The sequence below is a fragment of the Macrobrachium rosenbergii genome, chromosome 27 (genome assembly GCF_040412425.1).
Source record: "Macrobrachium rosenbergii isolate ZJJX-2024 chromosome 27, ASM4041242v1, whole genome shotgun sequence".
NCBI classification, from domain to species: Eukaryota; Metazoa; Arthropoda; class Malacostraca; order Decapoda; family Palaemonidae; genus Macrobrachium; species Macrobrachium rosenbergii.
This window is the reverse complement of record NC_089767.1, coordinates 40752879-40775546: the sequence shown is the minus strand read 5'-3', so window position 1 is coordinate 40775546 and position 22668 is coordinate 40752879. Positions and strand designations below refer to the sequence as shown.

At 37.2% G+C, this 22668-nt stretch overlaps 1 protein-coding gene across 1 annotated transcript in view; it reads right to left on the bottom strand.

Annotated features, from left to right (window-relative positions):
• The window catches only part of Mcm5 (Minichromosome maintenance 5), a 98231-nt gene that overhangs the window by 14132 nt on the left and 61431 nt on the right, over positions 1-22668 (bottom strand). The window lies entirely within an intron of this gene.

Sequence of the window (22668 nt, the reverse complement as noted above, 5' to 3'; positions counted from 1 at the left end):
ATAGAGTTTTACATTTTTCGTTCTCTGGAAATAGGATATAAATAGGTTGTTTTGTTGTGTATTTTATTGTCTATCTTTCTCTCCTATCGTAGTCATTTCTCTCATCTGTAAAATCAATCCATTTAAGCATTTCTTAATGTTTAAAATAGAGTTTTACATTTTTGGCTCTCTGGAAATAGGATAAAAATGGGTTGTTTTGTTGTGTATTTTATTGTCCATCTTTCTCTCCTATCGTAGTCATTTCTCTCATCTGTAAAATCAATCAATTTAGGCATTTCTTAATCAAAATATTTAATTTTTGGCTCTCTGAAAATAGAAAAAAATTATATTCAGTTGTATTTTATTTACTCTACTAAAACCATCCAATATGTAAAATCAATTTTTAATCACCGATAACTACGAAAAGTATAAACTCTGAAAATAGAAAAAATATTAAATTTTCCATCCTTCTTTCTATAAAATACCTACAAAACCAAAAAATGAGCATTAATTTTGTTATGTATTTTATTACATTTTTTCCATCTTTGTTATGTATTTTATTATCCATCTTTCTCTTCTACCATAATTATCTCTATCACCTACAAAACCATCCAATATAAGCATTTCTTAATCACCGATAACTAAAGTTATAGAGTCCACCATGACTGTCCCTCTATCTAGTATGGCGTCTCTATGAAGAGACGGGCCACTCCAATGTTGTCCCGTTCTTCTTCTTAGATGTGGTGGGAATTTTAAAACGTACTAATTGCATTATTACAATCATAATTCAATAAAAGAAACATAGAGGAGAGCTAAGGAGAATTAGTAAAAGTAAAATGTTGAGACAGAAGGCATACAACTATCGACGTTTTCAAAAGGCACTGTTTTGCATGAATTACGCAAGAAAAAAGTAATTTTGTAAACACCTAAAATGACTCATAAAATACAGGCTACTACTTACATCAAATAATAAGAACTTTTGCATTTTATAAGCATAGTTTCTAAAAGTTTATGCAAGAGTGAAAACTGTAAATGTATAAATAATAATCATACTATAATAAATGAATATGAATAATGATTATATTAAAACAAATAAGCTAAGACGACACTTCAAACACCGCATCAGGGTTTCCAATTCATATCCTTTCATTATCATAACTAGCGCACAGAGAGAGAGAGAGAGAGAGAGAGAGAGAGAGAGAGAGAGAGAGAGAGAGAGAGAGAGAGAGAGAGAGAGAGAGAGAGAGAGAGAAACTTCATTACTGAAAGGACTACGAACTTCAAAGATATGTTGAGAAACATCCCTGTAGAAGAAGGAAGAAAGATTCTCTACCAATAGAACTACGGCTATTTTCTTCCCTTCCTTCACTCTCCTTATTCCATCTATATAGTTTCTTATCTGTCTCTATCTCTCCCTCTTTCCTCTCAGTTTTTCTGTTAATCATGGATCTCCAAAACCTCCACTCACAGCAAATGCCTTAAAAAATTAAAGATGTCTTCTTTTAGTGTTACTCATCTTTTCCATTTTGTATCCATTCCCTTTAAAAATCTTTTTTATAGGTCTCTCCGTCCATGACACACAAAACACTCCTCCATATTCCCATTTCGGGAACCTCCATTCTTTTCCATGATATTAACTGTCTATATTTCTTGCCAATACGACAAAATTGCCCAAACAGTTGTTTTTACAACTTTTTATACTCAGTATTGTTAAATTCATATTTTTCAATAAAACCTTCAAGAAATACTCTCTTTGCTTTTCCAAACCTATCCTTCATTTCCATATCATATTGCACGCATGGTGTTAATCGGCTACCCGGGCAGCCTATTTAAACTCTATCATTTCGTATGTTTTACTCAAACTTGAGATGTTCTTGGACCATTTGTCTTAAACCTTTTGCTTCCTACGCTTTAGTTACTAAGAGCTACCTTGTTCTTGGTCTATTGCCCTTACCATACAATTTATTCCTTGACATTCAGATCACCTACAAACTCACACCATCCACAATAATTCCTTTATTATAAAGTGTCCGTTCAATAAAAAATAAATGAGGGGGGTATCTCATCCTCAGTTTTTCTTCACCCATTTACTCTGCTCATTTTCAAACTTCTCTGCTGCATTTTGTTTCCTTTATAAGTGTGTTATGAAAATAAGATCTGTGTCATAATGTTATGCTCTATACACTGCCATTTTCATTAGCATATTTCACTGCGTCAAGAGCTTTTTCGTAATCTCTAAAATATATGCGCAGATGTTTTGGCAGTTCAATTGCTTTTCTCTCTCTCTCTCTCTGCCAACTTATGCACTACAAAGGTAACATCTGCTGTACCCCTTCTACTCCACCATTGCCTGATTCCTCCCTTCGCCCTTTCTCTAGTTATTGTCAAATCTCATTCGAGAATCGAGAAAGCAGCAATCCTGTGTTTACAGCACCTTGTAGTGTCCGTTTTCTAAGGAGAGTCACCAACAAAGATCCCACTATTTATCTTGTTTTGGCATTCTCCCGTCTCATCAGGCAATTGCCTGTTCACACTATCTACTGCAGTCTCCTTTAATCATGCTAACATTAAATGCAATGCTCTTCAAAATATCAGTGACAAATCAGATGAAGAGTAATTTATTTTACCAAAGGATTAACTCAGCACACCAATAACGTCCTTGTCTGTTTGACTTCAGTAAAATCACTCGTTTCGTGAAGGACATTTGACTAGACACGATTGCTTAAAGGCAAGAGCGTTTTGAAAGCATCTGCGATTATTCAGCAAAGTCTATTTATAACCCTGAGGCAGATAAGAATCGTCACAAGGTTTTAATCCTTAAAAGAAAAAGAACAAAGATTCTTCGCAACTTAACGGTTAGACAGATGCTGTAAATCAATAAGAGTAATGATTTCCACACTTTGTGGCTTGACATACAGAGAGATATTTTCATGAACGCGGAAATTAATGGGGAAATAATACCAGGCGACAGGTTGGAAGGCCTGGCATTGCTATTCACGCCTCTTGCAAGTTCTTACTTGGGAGACTGAAGTGAGACCGAACTCTTGATTGGCTCGGAGAGGAGAGCGGGGTTCTAGTATGAGCAATTGCCAAATGTGTCGCGGCGATGTATAATTCAGATTAAAAAAAGTGAGTTAAACAGTACTGTGCTTACACGAAAGAGTAATACTGATCGGTAAAAATAAGGGGAAAGAAAGCTCAAATGATTGGGGATAAAACTAAGATGTAAAGATTTGGTAGTTTTGAGGTAGTGCTACTCGTTGCCAGACGCTGCTAGCCAATATCCTATTACATAATAGCACGACACAAAGAACTATTACGTGTGTAGTTGGTTCCTCGTCAAACTCGATTTGCTCATGTTAATGTTTAAAAATCTATCTCCATATATTTCCTAATTAAAGAAGCACTAAGGTCTCTGGCAAGGACGCACGAGCTAAAATAACATCTAGATATCAAAGTTGAATTCCGAAAACAAACGGTACGATGTGTCCCCTGGCAAAAGTTTTCCTGGGTTAATGGAGGCGCATGGACAAGTTCATGCAATCTCTTCTCCTTTAACACAAAAGGTCAAAGGTGAAGACAAAAGAATAACGTAATTGGCGAACGTGTTTGAATTAACCGTTCCGCTGAACACTTTCAAAGCGACGGACATCGCCGCTCTTGTTTTTAAGGCAAACAAGGGTTCCGACCATGACCATCTGTGAGCGCTTGGTCCTGAAAGTTATTTGTTGTGTCATGCAAGATAAAAATTACAAGTTTGCGTTTGTTCTTCTGTCTAGGAAACGAACACTTTTACTGTATATTTTAAGAGGCAGGTGACTGTTGGCAGGCAAGACAACTCTTAGGATACTAGCAAAGGGTTTTAGGCCTACGTGACGAAACCACATAGAGAGGACGAAGTAATTCCAAATAGGATGGACGTTACCGCTCGGTCCTGACATCTGACTGCAAGTACCACTGTTTTTGGTACTGATATGAACACACACACACACAAATGATACAAATAACACGCTATATTTTCGTTGTGTCAAGCCTCACCGAGGTCCTTTCTTTGAGGGATGACTTACATTTTCATCTGCTTGACAGTTCAAACGAATGGATGAATTTCCATTAATGCGCCTGTCCGTGAGAATTATGCGGTTAGATTTTGCTGAGTGTAAAGAAGCATGATAATACAACGAACGTAAAAATCAAGAATGTGAGTTTTCCTTTCGAGAGATGCTAGGTTACGTCTTCAAACGTACGATAATTTCACAAAAATATTCTCTCTCTCTTTGTGCACAAACATACACGCACATACAAGCTTCTGCCAATGACAGACGACAGGAAGGACGTAGAACCCATGAGATTCCATCAGAGGGGACAATGTCCCAGAGTCCAAATTCTGCAAGAAGCTGAGAGGACAGACAAGACGATCAGATCAATTACTCATTGTTTTTACAGCTTCTTCACAATGTCTAAGCATGTACATAATGGGCGGTTTATGAGAGAAACGTTAGTGTGCAATGAGACTAAAACCGAGCATGTTTAGCCTAATAACATTTCTTGATTGTTGGTAGATAAAACACTGATTTTCTTAATCAATTTATTTCTCGCATCAGAACTGTTACTATTAATGTATTCTTGACTGTAGACTGTATTTAGATCCTGATTCTTTTAACAAAATTCTACGTTTTTTCCGGAAGATACAACACTTGTATTCAGGTGTGATGTCATTGTTCACGGCTCGTTATTAACGTAACTTCCGGATATGTACCGTCCTTGTGCTATCTTTCTCTCTTTTATATTTTCGTTTTTATTCAACTGTCGTTTTAGACCCATAAGATATTAACGTACATAAAATCTTGATGGATGTACTACATCTTAATTTCTAAGCTCGACCCAGTAACTGCTACTAATAATTATAACAGTGGTAGTCATGATAGCAGTTTGATATGAAGCGGAACACAAGGGGGGTTTGTAAAGGACTGTTACGTTTCCTCGGCGTCACAAACAACAAATATTGATTTTAGCCGTTAATCAGCCCTGGCCAAAGTCCGTCTGGTGTAGATGTTTTTGAAAACAGCGTTTCAAAGGCTGAGGCGCTTCTCACACACGACACACCAAAATATTCAGACTAGAATTCTTATACTCCCAAAGCATAAATCTTATTTTTTTTAATATCGAAATCGTGTAGTAAAGCAGAGAGATGTTACTACAACTAGAATAAGCGTTGCACAATGGATACGTGAGACTGAAATTTATATTTCAACTGCTACATTTGACAGGCAAATTCCTGACAAATTTCCAATGTCCAGCTCACGATGCCATTGATTGATATTCAGTGAATCTGTCTATATTTATTTTGTCATCGTGCAGCGCTGTAGTTATAAATAGTAATTTAATCAAGTTTATGTAACAGGAAAGAGAAAATATCAGCTACGAGAATGGAAGTAGTTTGCCAAGTACAATTCTATATCCTGGCTATACTTGTAAAACACACACTATATATATGTGTGTGTGTTTTTTGTGTGTGTGTGACAGGCAGATAGCAAAACCAGGCATTTCACGAACTTTCTGAAATTTCAGGCAGATAGCGAAATGCACTTGGAGACATTTGATCCCCAGGGCCTAGTACTAAACACGGCGAAATACATTTGATTCCCCCAGGGCTAGTACTATATATATATATATATATATATATATATATATATATATATATATATATATATATATATATATATATATATATATATAAATAATTAGGAAACAACTTCAGTGGAAAAACCAAGAATATAGCCAATACCAAATTCATCTCTTGACTGGTGAGTTAAGGACACTTTCAAATCACACACTTTTCGCCAACCTTATCATCCTCTATTCTCTCCACATGTTTAAGCCATCTCAAAACACTTTGATCAATCTTTTCACCTGTTATCTCTCATTTGCATTCAACATCAATGCTTCACTTCCATAAAGGAGGGCTGGCTCAACATTCCCTTCATATACTCCAACTTTAGCATCCTCAAAAACTCCTCTTTCAAATATTTCTTCCAATGGAGAATTTCGGTTCTGTGAACCATAATTAAGTGTAATAAGTTTTCCGTAATGTTTTTCTAATCGTTTTAAATAGCATGGACTTCTTTAAATTGTCTCATTATCGAGTGTAAACAGTAATTCACATCAACGTAACTTTCTTAAGATTAAAGTTTTCCTGGATATTCTAACAATAACTTCTGTTTATATTAATATATATATGTGTGTTTGTGTGTGTGTAATAGACAGATAGTACCAGTATGACCAATAAACTCCTCCTGAAATACAAAACACAAAAATTAAGGAATAACTGGCATCATCGTCACGAGGCGAGGGTCGTAATGATATGATAATAACTCTTAACCTGATATGGCCTCCCTGCGTGACTCGGGAGCCAAATTCTTAGATTTTTCAATCTACCCTTTCACCTTTCGAGGCTCCCTTATTCTTAATGACAGAACAGATCCGTTGCTAATGACGGGAATTTACTTTATATCTCCATGTTCCGTTCCAGCTCGTTCTTTAGTCATCTGTTGGGTTGTTCGCTAGACCTATAATGGAAGGAGAGGAAGTAATGTAGAACCAATCTAGACATATATATTTGTATATGTATATATATATATATATATATATATATATATATAGAGAGAGAGAGAGAGAGAGAGAGAGAGAGAGAGAGAGAGAGAGAGAGAGAGTTTCCTTTAGGGACTTGTGATAAAGGGCTGTTGTCATCTAATTTAGTTTCAGCGAATGATCCCAGGGAATTTTTGTTATGAAATCCCGTCACTCCTACGCGCGGGAATCTGAGCTGGTAGTCATAATGAAAAGGTATGACGAAGAATAACGTAGCTCTAGCTGGGTGTGCAATTAAAATAATAAGGACAAAATAAATTGAATAATGAGACTCTGCGTGCGGTAGAGTACTGTTAGTCTTGCGCGCTGTTGATTTCAGTGCGAGGAACGAAATGAGCACCAAAGTTAAACACAAAAATATATGTAACAACGTGATTAAAAATACCACTTAATTAATGGCAGTGAATAAAAAAATTATACTTTCAATATATATGATAAGATTTAAATCAATTATTGGTCTATTAAATAGATAAATATAATAAATTACTAGCAACAGAGACAACACACGTGAGAAACACGTCGCAGGTCAACTGGAAAATAAGTAAACAGAATATAGCTTTAAAGCTTTCTATGTTGTCATTCTGTTTTTCATGCCTCTCATTTGTTACGCAACAACCCTCTCCACAAACACGGGACGGTCGGAACGGAACGGAAACGACAAAATCGATAATAAAGACGTGTAGTTAGTGGCTGCTGAGAAGCCCGACAACTCGTAAACGGAAAAGTAGTCGATTCTCCAACAAAGGAAAGAGGCTTAGCGCACGAGTTCATAATGTTTCGCAGAATGTTTTTCCAGCTTGTCCCGGAAATGAGATTCGATTTCAATATTCATGACGAATTAGATGTCATTACTGATGATAATTGGCTCTTACTGAAATCTCAGTCGGTGTCGAGAGCATTCGTATAAAACGAAAAAAAAAAAAAAACAGCTTCTACTGCTAAGACTAGATTCGTGCATCGGTCTACATCATGGAGGTTGAGAGAAAGATCAAAGTGTGTTCTTCTTCTAGCAAGGAAATAACCAGAACTTTTTCACTGGGTAATCAGATTAGCGTGTGGACATACCACGACTTGAAAGGCTCTCTCTCTCTCTCTCTCTCTCTCTCTCTCTCTCTCTCTCTCTCTCTCTCTCTCTCTCTCTCTCTCTCTCTCTCTATAAGCACTGACTGCACGAATTATATTTGAGTAATCTGTACATACACAGTTCATTGTGTCTTGTGTAGATACCCACTGATACTACTGGAGAAAGTCGCTGTTTTCCTTCATTCTTCTTCTAACTGGTTTCTCTCCCTATCCTGGTGCACATAACTCAAAAATTTCCTTACAAACATCTTGCTACGATTACTGCCATCTGTCCTCTACTTCGAAAGCTTATCAACAATCAATGTTTGGTTGTCCTGGCATTCTTAGACTTAATTTTGTACAAACTTTAAAAAGATAAACAAAAGCAGTTTCAAGGTTTCTCTTGTGTAGAAACTGAATTGTTGCTCAAGATTTTTCGACAGGTGTCAACCAGATTTCAGATTGGCACACTCTCCTAGTCTTTCCCCCACACGATTCAAGTACTCCCTGCACAAGTAAGCTGTTTTCTTTAAGTCTTCTATTTAATCATTCTGATGATGATACCTTTGCTGTGATGCGACTAAGTGTTTACACAGGTGTCTTGGTACCTGGTACAGAGAACAAATAGGCAATTATAGTGCACAAACAGGCGCCATTAGGGCAAGAAAAAAGTTTGGTGCAAAGTCACAATGAGAAGCGAAATGCGACTGTCATAAAAAAAAATCAGGTGGTCACCATTTTAAACGTAACTGACATACAAGACAAGGGATAAAAAGCAGAGAGAGAGAGAGAGAGAGAGAGAGAGAGAGAGAGAGAGAGAGAGAGAGAGAGAGAAGCAGTTTGTAACGGATGAGAAACAGATGTTTGGTGATTCATATTTCATAAACTCGCTTTGCAAACATAAACAAAACTATTCAAATAACCAGATTTAGAAATCAAACACACGAAGAAATACAAGGCCTCAATTAATTACAAACACAACCTGATAAAGATGGCTCTATGAAACCCTAAAGGGACTTACGTAATGCCCTTATTATCTTATCTACATTGAGTCATCCTTCTCAAGTTATCTTTCGGTCAAGATTTAAATGAACATGCCTCTCTCTCTCTCTCTCTCTCTCTCTCTCTCTCTCTCTCTCTCTCTCTCTCTCTCTCAGTTTGTTATTGATTTAATTTGTTAAAAGGAAATTATATTATCTATAAGTCGCATTCCTGGCACATGAGAGCGAAAATTGAATTTAAAAGAAAATAAAAAATTGAAAAATATTGTTTTATGAAAATATCATCATAAATTGTGAAAGACTTTAACAGGATAACAATGTTCATCAATATAATATACTGTAGGTGTAGAAACAATTCTTAAACTTAATAAAAATTATAATTAAAGCATAAATGATTTATTACTGTGCCACTTTCACACTGCTTGTCTGTGGATGAAAACCCAGTGCAGGAAACTTCCATAACACCAGCCATCTCAACATACTCTGATGCATCCTCACATATACACTTTCTATAATTATGTTTCCTTATTTCCAACCATTTCAATTCTTCTTATGCCACAAATACTATGCAAAACATTCATTTCTTTCATTTGCACTCACCACTTTACTTCCATAAAGGAGAGTTGGCTCAACAATCTCTTCATACGTTCCAACCTCAGCTTCCAGAGACACTCCTGCTATCTTTCTTCCTTCGCCTACCTCTTACCTCTTCTCTAATTTTACCATCATCATATATCGCTTATTTCTATATAATTGGAAGAGTCTACTACTTTCGTTTCGCTCACCAACCATAATAACGTTCATTGTTCCATCTTTTGTCTCTTACCTATATATATATATATATATATATATATATATATATATATATATATATATATATATATATATATATATATATATATATATAAATGTGTGTGTGTATACGTCAACTCTTTAGAAATTGTAGGAAGCACGGTCTAGGTTTGGTAGGAAGACTGATTTGTTTTACCGAGGGTCAAGGCGCAGTTTACAATGAGCTGGCAGAAATTGTTCTGTTTACTCAACTGTAAATGTCTAGCTGTCCAGAAATCTTAAGTGAACAAGGAACACATAAACAAGAAGATTATTCTACAGCTTTGAAGCAGAATGAAGATTCCGGCTACTTTATTTCCCATTGCAACGCACGTTTAGTTTAGTCGCTGCTGACTCACATCTGCTTGAAAGATCGGGTATTGTATTATATAACGAGTCAGTATGACTAAGCAAACACGTTGGATTGCGAACATCCACACGTGCATGCTTTCGCGATCTCCATACATGCGTGTGTACGCTCGCATAAGCAAAACACGTTCGCGAACGAAGCAAAGAAGAAGAAGAAGAAGAGATCACTAACGCCACATACCAGACGCAACATCAGTATGCAGGACCAACCGACTAGATACAACAAGAGTTTGGGGAAGCAGGCCAGAACCACTGTGGGACTGTACACAGCCCAGGGAGGTTGGAAAAGAACACCTGTTGGTCTCAGCCCTTTAATTTGAGCTGTGTGTCGTACATTCTTGTTCCGATCACTCTTATAGTCCTTCGCAAAGACCGATGTCACCGAGTGGGAGTATCTGAAAGGATATTATATTGGTTATGAAATGGACGTAGTTGTTCAGGAATGAAGCTTGTGCTGCGGGTTTTAATCACCAGACCGACTCCTCAATGCGTGTTGACACGACTTGACTTTTACGAAGAGCCCGTTTATTTATTTACTTATCTATTTATTCATTTCTTTTGACAGGAGGAAAACTAAAAAGTATAAATCTCTTGGATGCAACTAAAAACCAGTTACTAAACATTACAAAATGACGTCAAAGATTCATCAGCTGATACGTTCGGGTATAATCGTAACTCAACACGAACACTTCACTTGAAAACAAACGACGGAAGAAAAATCTATTAAGCTGAGAAACCAAAGTGAATTTCAATCTAAGAGGCGAGGAACAAGTGTTCACTATATGGAGAAAATTAAAACAAATTCTCACATCCTTGCAAATTTTTCCAAAGGAAATGAACTGGGAGTGCTGCTGTATCGGTGCTGATGTCATTCAATAGATGGCCTGCCTCTCTCTCTCTCTCTCTCTCTCTCTCTCTCTCTCTCTCTCTCTCTCTCTCTCTCTCTCTCTCTCTCTCTCTCGCACACCCACACAGATGGTAACATTTTGTAAGCAATGTGTATCTGCCACTCGCTGCCAGAACACGTGTGTTTAGGTGGGGACTTTATCATGGATTTTTCGTTACGCAAAAGAGACGTGATATTGACAGAAATTAGTCTGTCACTCAATGAACTCTCTCTCTCTCTCTCTCTCTCTCTCTCTCTCTCTCTCTCTCTCTCTCTCTGCATATACTTCTTGTAAAGCAATATATAATTGCAAGTTCAGGTATTCTCAGAATCATTAGGGTCGCGGAAAGTGTCAAAGAAAAACAAGTGCGCAAAATATCTGGAAATCTGTGATCAATAAAGAAACTCATGTCAGTGATTTTGGGAAGCCTCGCAGTATAGGAAACTGCTTTGGAAGTAATGAAATACAACAATTCATCATAAAAGATTAATGGCCTATTCCCTCACCAGAGTAGACTCAACTATGTAAAATAGTCCGTCATCTCATTTTAGATCATTCGACTTCCGCTCAAACTGAAATTCAGTATATGATCGCGACCCACTTTTCCTGTGACACGAACTTTGCCTCAACACTTGTAGAGCCAAAAATGCTTACGTTACGTTCAGAATAGAACATCATTTGTATTCTATACAAACAAACTCTTTTCTCTACATTACAATAAACTCTGTACAGGTATTTGACTGCGATGGAACAAAATTCATCTAATTTATTTTTATTGTTTACAAAGTTGGATTATATTAAATTCATTTTTTTCTTTACTTCCCCTTAGACCTATCAGTCTAGTATGATTACCAGGAATATTATCGTAATAATTTATTTGCCTGTAGTCCAGCTACCTGAGCTGTGGTAAGGTGAGAAAATTTCGTCTGTCCTTTGCTGATCCCTAGAGTACAAATACATATTTTCGTGAATATTAATGTTAGTTAATGCTAAACACAATTTGGGTATGCTTTATTTCCCATGAGATTTAAAAGTTAAGAACAAGTAGTCAAGAACTTTCGCAATTAGAGTATGGTAATTAGAGATTAAATCTGTATTTATGTCTCTTTATAGTCTAGGAAAAAGAGTTATATGGAAGTAAAAATTCCCACAACACACTCCATGAACGATAAATGTGCACAAAGAACGTCTCCCATACGAACGCGTTGCGTCTAGACCAAGCGCGAGTACTGGCTACAAAAGCGATTTGAATTCCAAATATTTATGCCACTGGGGCCATAATTGGTTTCCCAGCTCCGTCCTCTGATCTAAAGGCTAAAGCAACGGGTTTGATTTCAGAGGGAAGTGGCGCCGCGTCCGGTTGACAAATTTTCTTCTTCATGTTCTCGTGAGAGGGAAATGCATGTATCCCGATTATTAAGTTTGCAGACAGAATGAAAAAATAGAAATTACGTAGCACATTTTCCCAGGATTTTAGGGCAGACGTGTAAAATGATGGATGATAAATCCAGTTAGGACATTGTCAGATACAACTACTATGGTGTAAAAATCATAGATTGTATGATTTTGTTGGTACCAGCACTGCACTATATCAGTCACATACCTCATGAATGGTGTCTCGTGTTTTATGTTTTTGTATAATTGCCATCTTCTTATATTAGAAAACAAGAACTTCGCAAATACACTCCTAAAGCCATAAAAATACATCTCTGTTAGACCCAACACCAGAAGAGGGACTCTGTTAACCTAAAGTCCAAAAGATCTTGAAAACTAATGTCAAAACTTCCCTCCGATTCATATGATAGACAGTTAACGAATTAATCACATGCTAATGAGGTTGGATATCTACGCCACGGGGGTGTTCTAATACTGACAAATCAAGCGGCCTTGACATTTAGTATAAGTGGCTCTGAAAATCGCATATCAACCCGTATGAGTGTTGGTGGTAACGAGATTAATAGTCTTAACGGTCAATAGTCAGGCTCTCTAAACTATCATGGAATAAGTGACCTTGAAATTCAACTTGTAAAGTTTACCATTCGCATATCAATGACATGAGACTAACACAATAAATGGACCTCCGCTGAAGAAATACAAGTAGTACCAACACTTATTTTGGAAGGGACAGAGCTTGGATTTCAAGTTAAATTATTCAGCTTTAGCAAATTTATCAACTAAACAGACGAATAGACAAGTATAGTAATTACGAAAAAGAACAAAACCTCACATAAAGAAGAGTGAGACTAGTGGTTTCAAATACTCTCCCAATACTAAATGTGGTAATTATCAGGCAACTTGAGACAGGGCCGGGGAACTTGGAACATGCGTCACCCACAAAATGCTATTTCATTGTTACTTCTTGAGTTACTGCAATGAATCAACGTCGTTTTCCCACGTTTATGGCATAGTGCCAGCACTGTGTATTGTAAGTCCGTCTTTTGATACTATATTTGAACCCAGAAGCAGATATTAAACCATAAACAACAAAATGGGTACCGGGACACAATGACTTAGAATCGAACATCACCTTGGGTGACGTAACGAAAATCAGCATCCCACTTATGTGTCCATTTAAAATAATTAAGAATTGTTTCATTACCGCTTGCGGCAATGATGCTTCCAAAGAGGAAACCTGCCATACCAAATATTTAATTGGCCCTCTCAAAAGACAGCCAACGAATTTTTAAATGAACAAACTCTCGTAATTTCTTTTTACGTGGAAACGGTCATCGGATATTTTAAGCGAGTGGATTTAGTTGCCGTTATGCGCGCGGGTGAACCTGTTCATTAGTAACCTACGCTGTTATTTTATCCATTCTCTCTCTCTCTCTCTCTCTCTCTCTCTCTCTCTCTCTCTCTCTCCTTGTTAACCGCAATACCTTAGCAGGCACGCATTATGACGAAAATGCAACGCATCATAATTGCTCATCGCTCAAAATCGTACCAGAGGAAACCTTTCCTTCCTCACCTTGAAGTACTGCGCAGACTTCGCATCGCATAGCCATTGACCAACAACGCATTCATGGCTCGATGACGTAATGAACCATGAGACAGCATCATGTGGTTGGAAAGTTCTATGAACGTATGAAGGAGCACGCCTCTAGACTGTGCTTCATAATGGTAAATTGTCTAGACTCAATCCATTGATAGTTTTAATGCGGGGACTGAGCGACATAAATCAAGGTTTATTTATGTTATAATACGGCTTAAATAGTCGAAGGGTAAGAGCTAGAATAATTACCATAAGGAGCTACTGCTACAACTAGTACTACTAGCCGTAGTACTATCCACCACATAGTACTAGGTTTGCAGTCAATTCTAACAGACTTGCCTTTTGTTCCGAGATGTCCAATACCACGCCGCTTTCGACAGTTTTATTCCTGCTTGACCAAACTGCGGAATGATTCTTAAACGTGCAGTTGAATCGTTGAAACATCAAAAAGTTAGGACGTGACGGAAATGCTTTTCGGCTGAGCGAGCTGACATGAGTCTCAATAGTTTATTTGTTATTAGTCTCATCAATTTACGGTGATATCTATATTGTGTTTTTTTATTTTTAATTTGCAGGAAATAATAGACATGAGAGAGAGAGAGAGAGAGACAGAGAGAGAGAGAGAGAGATCAAAGTGGACCGACAGAGGGTCCAATACTCTTGATGAGTACGAGTGAATCCCAATATATTTAACAAAGCAAACAGTTGCTACTTCGTGAATTTCTAATACCCTCCAGCACAATCCTTCTTTAAGGGAGCGAACTTTAAGTTTTTGCTTCTACATCTAAAGTTTCAGATAAATTACTCTATGCGTCTATCCATGCGCCTACGTGCACATAAACTTGCGTACTAAGAAGCCTGAAAACTGTTTGCAAACATTAACTGAGTAAATCCAGTAACTGTCTCTCAGCTTATGATAGAAACATATGCTTGGAAAAGAACTTCAGTGCTGACAAAAAAAAAGCTAGATTAATCACCTGCAATCTCATTAACACCGCTTATATGAACCCAATCGACTTCCACGCTCACTATGATTTCTCACTACTTATCATTAGTTGGCCCCGATGAGCGTGAACTGCAAAAGTTCTCGTTGATGACGGTGAATTCTTTGTTCATAATTAACAGTGAGCTCAAAGGTTTGGTAATCCAATTGTGCCATTCAAACGTGAGAGAATGACGATTTAAAGTCTTAAAAAGTTATTAGGTATATAATAATCTACAGACCTAAAATACAGAGTACGCTTTCGTTCAAATAACTTGTCAGAAAGCAGTTAGTATGAGACTTATCAACAATAATTTAAAATACTGTCTCTAAATATCAATATTTTACGTGCTCAATATAATACGTATACTTATTCTGTAGCCATGCTACTGAATCAACATCATTTTTCCTCATTCGACATTTGTTCACTAGTTTTTTCTACAATTTTACATTTTTTTTCTTCAGCAAAATGATTCAAATTCGACGGTGAAAATCGTCCAAATATTTGCAACCCAAATTACTTCAGGTTATGAAGAGACTTCGCTTTGAAACTTATTGCAGTTATATACAGTGGTCACTTTCGTCTGCTACAGACACAGCAGTCTGGTTTTAAAAAAAATTATATCAGTAGGAAATCGTCCAAATAAGTTTAACTTGGTATAAACATTTATAATGAATTATTTCATCCACGAACTGAGCGCGTGATAGAGTCAGCAGCACACCTGCTGGGAAACCAGAATTGGAGATGAGTGGTGGAGATTTGTAAAAGCGAAAACACAAACTAATGACTGGTTTGTATTCCTCAGGTGTATATACCTTTTAGACACAAAGGCTTGGGATATCCAACAAAAAATAAAGACAACTCGGCAAATCACAGGAAATGAAAGGTAATAAAAGACAAATAGACGCTATGCCTATAATTTGCCAGGCGAGAAATGGGGAGTCTATGGTCAGTAAAGGGTTTGCGTGTGACACTCCTGTCTATGGACCCTTGCCAAACTGTCTCTTCCTCGATACCTGCTTTTTAAACCCCACCTCAACAATAAGTGGTTAGTGCTTATAAAGAAAATCCCCCAAGATGGGAAGTAAAACCACAAAACTTTGAACTCCGTCAGTATTTATGTATGAAACTGCGCTTTTGTTTAACTACAGGTGTATTTTGATATCAGTTCTGGGAGAGAGAGAGAGAGAGAGAGAGAGAGAGAGAGAGAGAGAGAGAGAGAGAGAGATTTTATAACCCTGAGATTTATGCAGAAGTTCTCTTTATAACCTTGTTTTTTTTTTAACTTTATCACACATCGTGTTTTCCTCCATAGTTTTCATAACCTATAAAGCTCTTTGTGACATACCATGAGTCATTGAAGACTTGAACACGGTAAAATAAAAATAAAAAAATAGGTACATGTTGATCAGACTTACAGTAAATATCATGACCGACGTTTTAACATTACTTCCCTAATGCGAAGGTATCGACTAGACGGGGAAAATGGACCTTCACTTCACTAACAGGATGTTGTACCCACGTGTGACGCGAGTGTAGGACTTTTTTCAAATGTTTACAACTCGTGTCCAAAATGTTTTGTCCTAATGATGGACGCGCTTCGTTAACGTTACCTGTGCCGTGTTACTTTTCCGCCCTTTCTTCTTTTTGAATAAAACTTGGAAGGTTTTGCGTCTAGGCCGCCATTTCTGGTGTATGTGTTGGTTGTCACCTATCCCTAGACGCATCGTTCTTTGTCCGAAGATACGTTCAAGAATAGGTTTCAACTTGTACGGTCAGAAAGAACCACACCAAATACTCTCGGATCTTGCAAATCCCAACGCTGAATGTGCTACGCACAAGCAATGTTTAATCTTCTTTTGATGTCGTCTTACGGTAGACAGAGAGAATAACGACATATAGGCATCAACTACGTAGTTCTTGGTAAGACTGCTTCGTTTACCGCGCTAGTCTTACCAGCCAAACAATGACCGTACTATTATAGGAAGGCAGCAGCCATTTCATAGAACGGCGAGTCACTCACATTCTTTTCTTGTTTCCTTTGGTACGTCTGTTTTTGCCCCATGACTTTCCTGCTCTGCTCTCTTTTCCTTTAGTGTTCATTCAACACGAGCGTTATCGATATTACCTCGTAGTTTAGCAATAAAGCTGATTAATAATTCATGACTGATAACGAGACATTCACGTGTCTATAACCTTTCACGTTTGGCTGAGCAGGAACTTATGTTGTTTATTATTATAGTTTTCCTGTCTGTGTAGCATATAGTTTTCCTGTCTGAGTAGTATATAATGTTTAAAATGCTTGATTTTTAAAGTATCCTTTTGATTCACTGAATTTTCAGGAAAAGACTGATTTTAAATTCGTTTCTTTTGCTTGGTTGTTACTATCAAGTTGGAAAATAATTATGCCACTATGAAGTGTAAAAGTGGACGTTGGTTCCTATTATAAAGTTATAATTATTCTTGAGTTTTTCATAGGCGGTGCCCCATACTAGACCCCACACACACACACACACACACACACACCATTGAGCTCCTGCTAACCATCCCACCGTCTTTCATCGACCGAGCTCTTCCGTAGCTTTCTTGTTGTTACGAAGCAACAAAGGTAATCTCACACCGAGGTGTTCTTACCTGTAATTTGCACAGCGAGGGAGCTTCGGAGCTATTGGTCTAGTCATGTAGTGTGCATGGGTCAGGCATGATAATGAATTGGTGTTAGGGTATACTTCTCTCTTTTTCTCCCATTTGTCGTGATGTCAGTTTGTTATACATTGATATTGATATTCTCTCTCTCTCTCTCTCTCTCTCTCTCTCTCTCTCTCTCTCTCTCCCCACCAGTGCTGGCCTGAGGGCATTCCATACTGGCCTGATCAACAATGGTTACCACGCACACACTGGTACAGAGTAAGCATTTGAATGAAGTATACGCTATCAAGGTCCAACTCTTTCACGTCTGTATCTAGTACTAGTCCTTCTACTATCTACACCAACGCAGTAGATGATATATAGTTCAAATATATGTAATTGTTTACATCTGCAAACAAAACTAATGTAAACTGTGCTTTCTCAGAGATGTGATTCAGAGGAAAAGTACAGTGCAGGTAGTCTTTACAATCTGTAAGCGCCGGGAGGTAAAGAACTGTCCAAGATTGCTATCTCATTTGGACTGACATCCTTCTAAACAGGAGTGATCTAGTCGCCGACCATGTCCTTACATCTTCCCTTTTTCTTATCTACAGATAACCTACAGTCATTTAACTAATTAACCAACCTACTTTCTTCAAGTCCCATTTCTGCTTTCGTTCTCTTGAGCTGAAGAAGAAGAGTACCCTCCCATCCCGTGCGGCTATGTAATACCTATGGAAACATTCCCTGTTCACTGTGGAGATCAATACTTATCTGAAAATGAAGTCCCTTCTATTTCAGTGTCTCTTCTATACTGTATCTACTGTGACTTAGGCCTAACACTTCAAAATCATACACTAACAACTTATTATCTTCCATTCTCCACACATGGCCAGACTCTCAAAGCACTGATCCAGTCCCTTCACCCACACTGACTTTTTTTATTACGTTCTTATCTCATCAGTCTGTCTGTCTCCAAACGTATTATGCAAACATTTTCATCTCGGCACTTCCAGCCATGTGTCTTACATATCCATTCTATATCCACACTTAATTTCCATAAAGGAGAGCCGGCTAAGCAATCCTTTAATACAATCCAGTATGAGCAACCGTAGACACTCTTGTATTCACTACTTCCTTCCCTCCACCATTTATATAAACAATAAACACTCATTGCTTCATCTTCTTGTTTTCCATCTTTTTATCTTACCCTTCCTCTTGCTTAGATTCACTTCAAACCTCATCCTTTTAAAAACACTATCAGCCCTTTCAGTGGTTCGTTCAGTTTCTCTTCATTATTCACAATCAACATTCTATCATCTGCAATCATCCGTCATCTTGCTCTACTCGCGACCAATTTTCATAAATTTCGGGCCAAATTGATAATATGTAGTGGCGTTGGTTTTTCATAGGCCTATCGTGAATTTACTGATTTTGCATCAAGAATGTAGATGACGATCGGTTTTTAGATGTAGGTTATTCTCTCTTCGCGAGAACTCACTCAAATGTAACCTTGATATGTCTAGCGCAGACTATTTTTTCTGAAAGTTACCGATTACATGACAGCTCTTCGGAAGATGCCAGAATTGGCAGGACAATCAGCGAACTTTCTACGTTACGTTCTTTGAAAGCACATTGATAAAAAAATTTCAGGTGAATAATAATAATAATAATAATAATAATAATGACGAAGAAATCCACAGCCGTGTAAATGTAAATGTATGTTAAAACTATATATACGAACGAGAGCTTTCAATAACTCGCTCGATTCTCCGCCGGAGAAGGAGATTCGAGCGGGTTCTCGAAAGCTCTCGTTTTGTATATATTTCTAATACATATTTACACTACACCACCGCCATTTTAGTGACTCATGGAGGGTCCTCAATAATAATAATAAAAATAATAATAATGGTACCGCTCTGACACAACATGTAAACTCTTGAAAGTGCTTCGGTCTAGTACTGAGGAAAAGCACTTGAGAGAGAGAGAGAGAGAGAGAGAGAGAGAGAGAGAGAGAGAGAGAGAGAGAGAGAGAGAGAGAGAGAGAGAGAGAAAGAGAGTAATAGCAATTAAAACTAAACTGAAGTAATATGCACTGAACTTATTCACACATATGAATATGCACACACACACATTATATATATATATATATATATATATATATATATATATATATATATATATATATATATATCACTGAAACCTTTCCTTTGTGTCATTTTGTTTTATATAATTTTATCTATATTACGATATATTGAAACAACTCACCATTACAAAGATGCCCAAAGAAGTAGGCCTATCCTGATATGAAAACTAACTTTTACAGAGACCTTCTGGAGAGAACTGTATTACCTGCAAGAAAAATAAATAAATAAATTAATTAATTAATTGATTAATTACCTAATGAAAAATAAATAAATAAATACAAAAATACAAATCCATTCAGTTCATATTGTAAGATTATTATTACGTAAGGAAAAATGGCATTCTAATAATATATTTTTTTTTATCTTATTACTGGTATAGATTTCCTTCTAATGTTTTAGTAAATTTTAAAAATAAGTGTGCACAATATATATATATATATATATATATATATATATATATATATATATATATATATATATATATATATATATATATATATATATATATATACACAATATATAGTATGTATAGTATTATATGTATATATGTGTATATATATACACATATACATATATAATCACCACATTCACCATTAAATTGTTGATTTGTGGATGAACCCATGTGCAGAATACTTCCTCAGTATAAGCCGCTACATGCGTCTTCATAGAGGGCTCATCAGCAACACGTTGAAGCCCCATACATGCACTGCACCATTCACTGATATCCCGAAAAATCTTAATTCCGGGTTATTTGAGGATTTCCATAAAAAAATACCTCTTTCAGTGCTTTGTAATTTTTACTCTTTCCTCCTAGGACTTGCAGATCAGATCATCTTCTCCCAAAACCTATCATCCTCCATTCTTCCCACATGACCAAACCATCTCAGAATACTCTAATTCATCGTTTCATCTACACGGACCTATCCATTACTTCTTCATATCTAAATTATTCATTTTCCATATTTCCATTTTCTTAACCTATCGTCCTCCATTCTTCCCACATGACCAAACCATCTCAGAATACCCTAATTCATCATTTCATCTACACAGACCTATCCATTACTTCTTCGTATTTAAATTATTCATTTTCCATATTTCCATTTTTCTTATCCTTTCAGTTCTTCTTATGTGACATATATTGTACAAACAATTAATTCCTACAGATTCAACCCCTTTTCTTCCGATGCAGTCATCATTTACACTTTACTTCCATAAAAGAAGTTGGGCCAACAATTCCTTCATCCCCTTAGGAGGGTAGTGCCGTCAGTGCAACTCATGCGGTGCACTGTAGGCATTACTTAAGCTTCTTAGCAGCGTGCCTTCGGCCCCTAGCTGCAACCCCTTTCGTTCCTTTTACTGTACCTCCTTTCATATTCTCTTTCTTCCATCTTACTTTCCACCCTCTCCTAACGATTATGTCATAATGAAACTGCTTTGAGGTTTTTCTCCTGTTACGCCTTTCAGTCCTTTTAACTGTCAGTTTCCGTTTCAGCGCTGAATGACCTCAAAGGTCCCAGTGCAGTGTCTTCCATTCTTCCCTATTAACATGTATTGCTCCATCTCCCTGGTTCGAATCACATACATAAGCCTATTCTTGTTGACATTTATTTGCAATTTTCTTCCCTTGCAGACCCTTTCACATCCTTTCACCTGCAGTGTCTACACTGCAGTGGTTCTCAACCTTTTTTTTTTTTGGCTCATGCACCCTTTCACCATAGGTCAGAATGTCATTCCTCCCCACCCCCTTTCCAAAACTGTCTGCCTCAAAAGGTACATTCCAAATAATATGCAGCAAAACACTAACGCACAAGGTAGCGGAGGGAAAGTCCAAGGCACACTGCGTTTTGTGTGGTCCTAGGGCCAGTCTGAGCCTGCCAATCTGTGGTCACAATTCCTCCCCTGGTTGAGAACCACTGGTTTACAGTTTCTCTTCACCATCTGAAATTAGTACTGCGTCATCTGCATGTATCAGCTATTCTACATTTTCCTGGACCTCCTTTGACTCTCCACACAACTTCATACAAAATGGTATTAAACGTCCACAGAGGCACAACATCGGTTATTTCAGACCAATTTTATAGCAAACCAGCCACTCCCACAAATCATAACAACACACGATTTACGTAAATCATAAAAACATACCCTCTTACTTGTGTAGACGGACACTGTTCTCCTCCTATCAATCCCGCTATTATTTGTTTTACTTCATCAATTAAAATCCTACAGTACGCCACGTAGACCATGTTGCAATCACGATAAAGCGAAGAATTGGAAAACACTTCTACCGTTACACTGGCAACTTAGATGTAATAAATGAATACTTAAGCTTTGGAGGTATCATTGCCGTTTATGTGTGAGAACAAATTCATTGTTCGAACAATTACTTCCATTGTTCTGTCATTCTTTGTTGTGGCGCAGATTTCATGTCAGTTCTTGCAATCAGCTTTGATGCTATGAAATTTAGTTTCTTTATATTTTAACAGAAAAGGCTTGTGTAATCCAAAACTAGGTATGAATTGCTAGCTGTTCTTAGTTCGCATAATGTCTAAATAACCCTTTGGTATTGTACAACAGTCCGAACTTACAAAGAGAGAGAGAGAGAGAGAGAGAGAGAGAGAGAGAGAGAGAGAGAGAGAGAGAGAGAGAGAGAGAGAGAGAGAGAGAGAGTAGGAAACTCGTTTTTAGAAAATAGAAAGGCGGATATGGCAGTAGATTTCAAGAGTAAATCGTTAACTTTTTCCACTTCAACTTCTACGCATTGTGCTCTGTTACTAAAAAGAGCCGTGATCGAGAAAACAGCAAAATTACCGCGCTCACTCGTAAAACATGATCTACATAATCTGCAATCTTGTTTACATAATTCTCAATGTCATTAACTCTTTCTTATTGCAATACGCAGGGCGACGAGTAAACTAATCTTCTCAGATTAATCTGGATAATATCAATAACGAATATCCATACCGCACTCCTTTTAATCTGTTATAAAAGCAAGAAGGCCTATAATCATCGAAGACCTTGGACAGGCACTTCCTCCTTAAATGGTCACAGGAAAGATCTAGACAAAGACATTTGTGGATTTTTATTGAAGGTTGTAAATCATATACCGACGGCAAAGTAAGCCTGTCGGTTATAAATACTCGC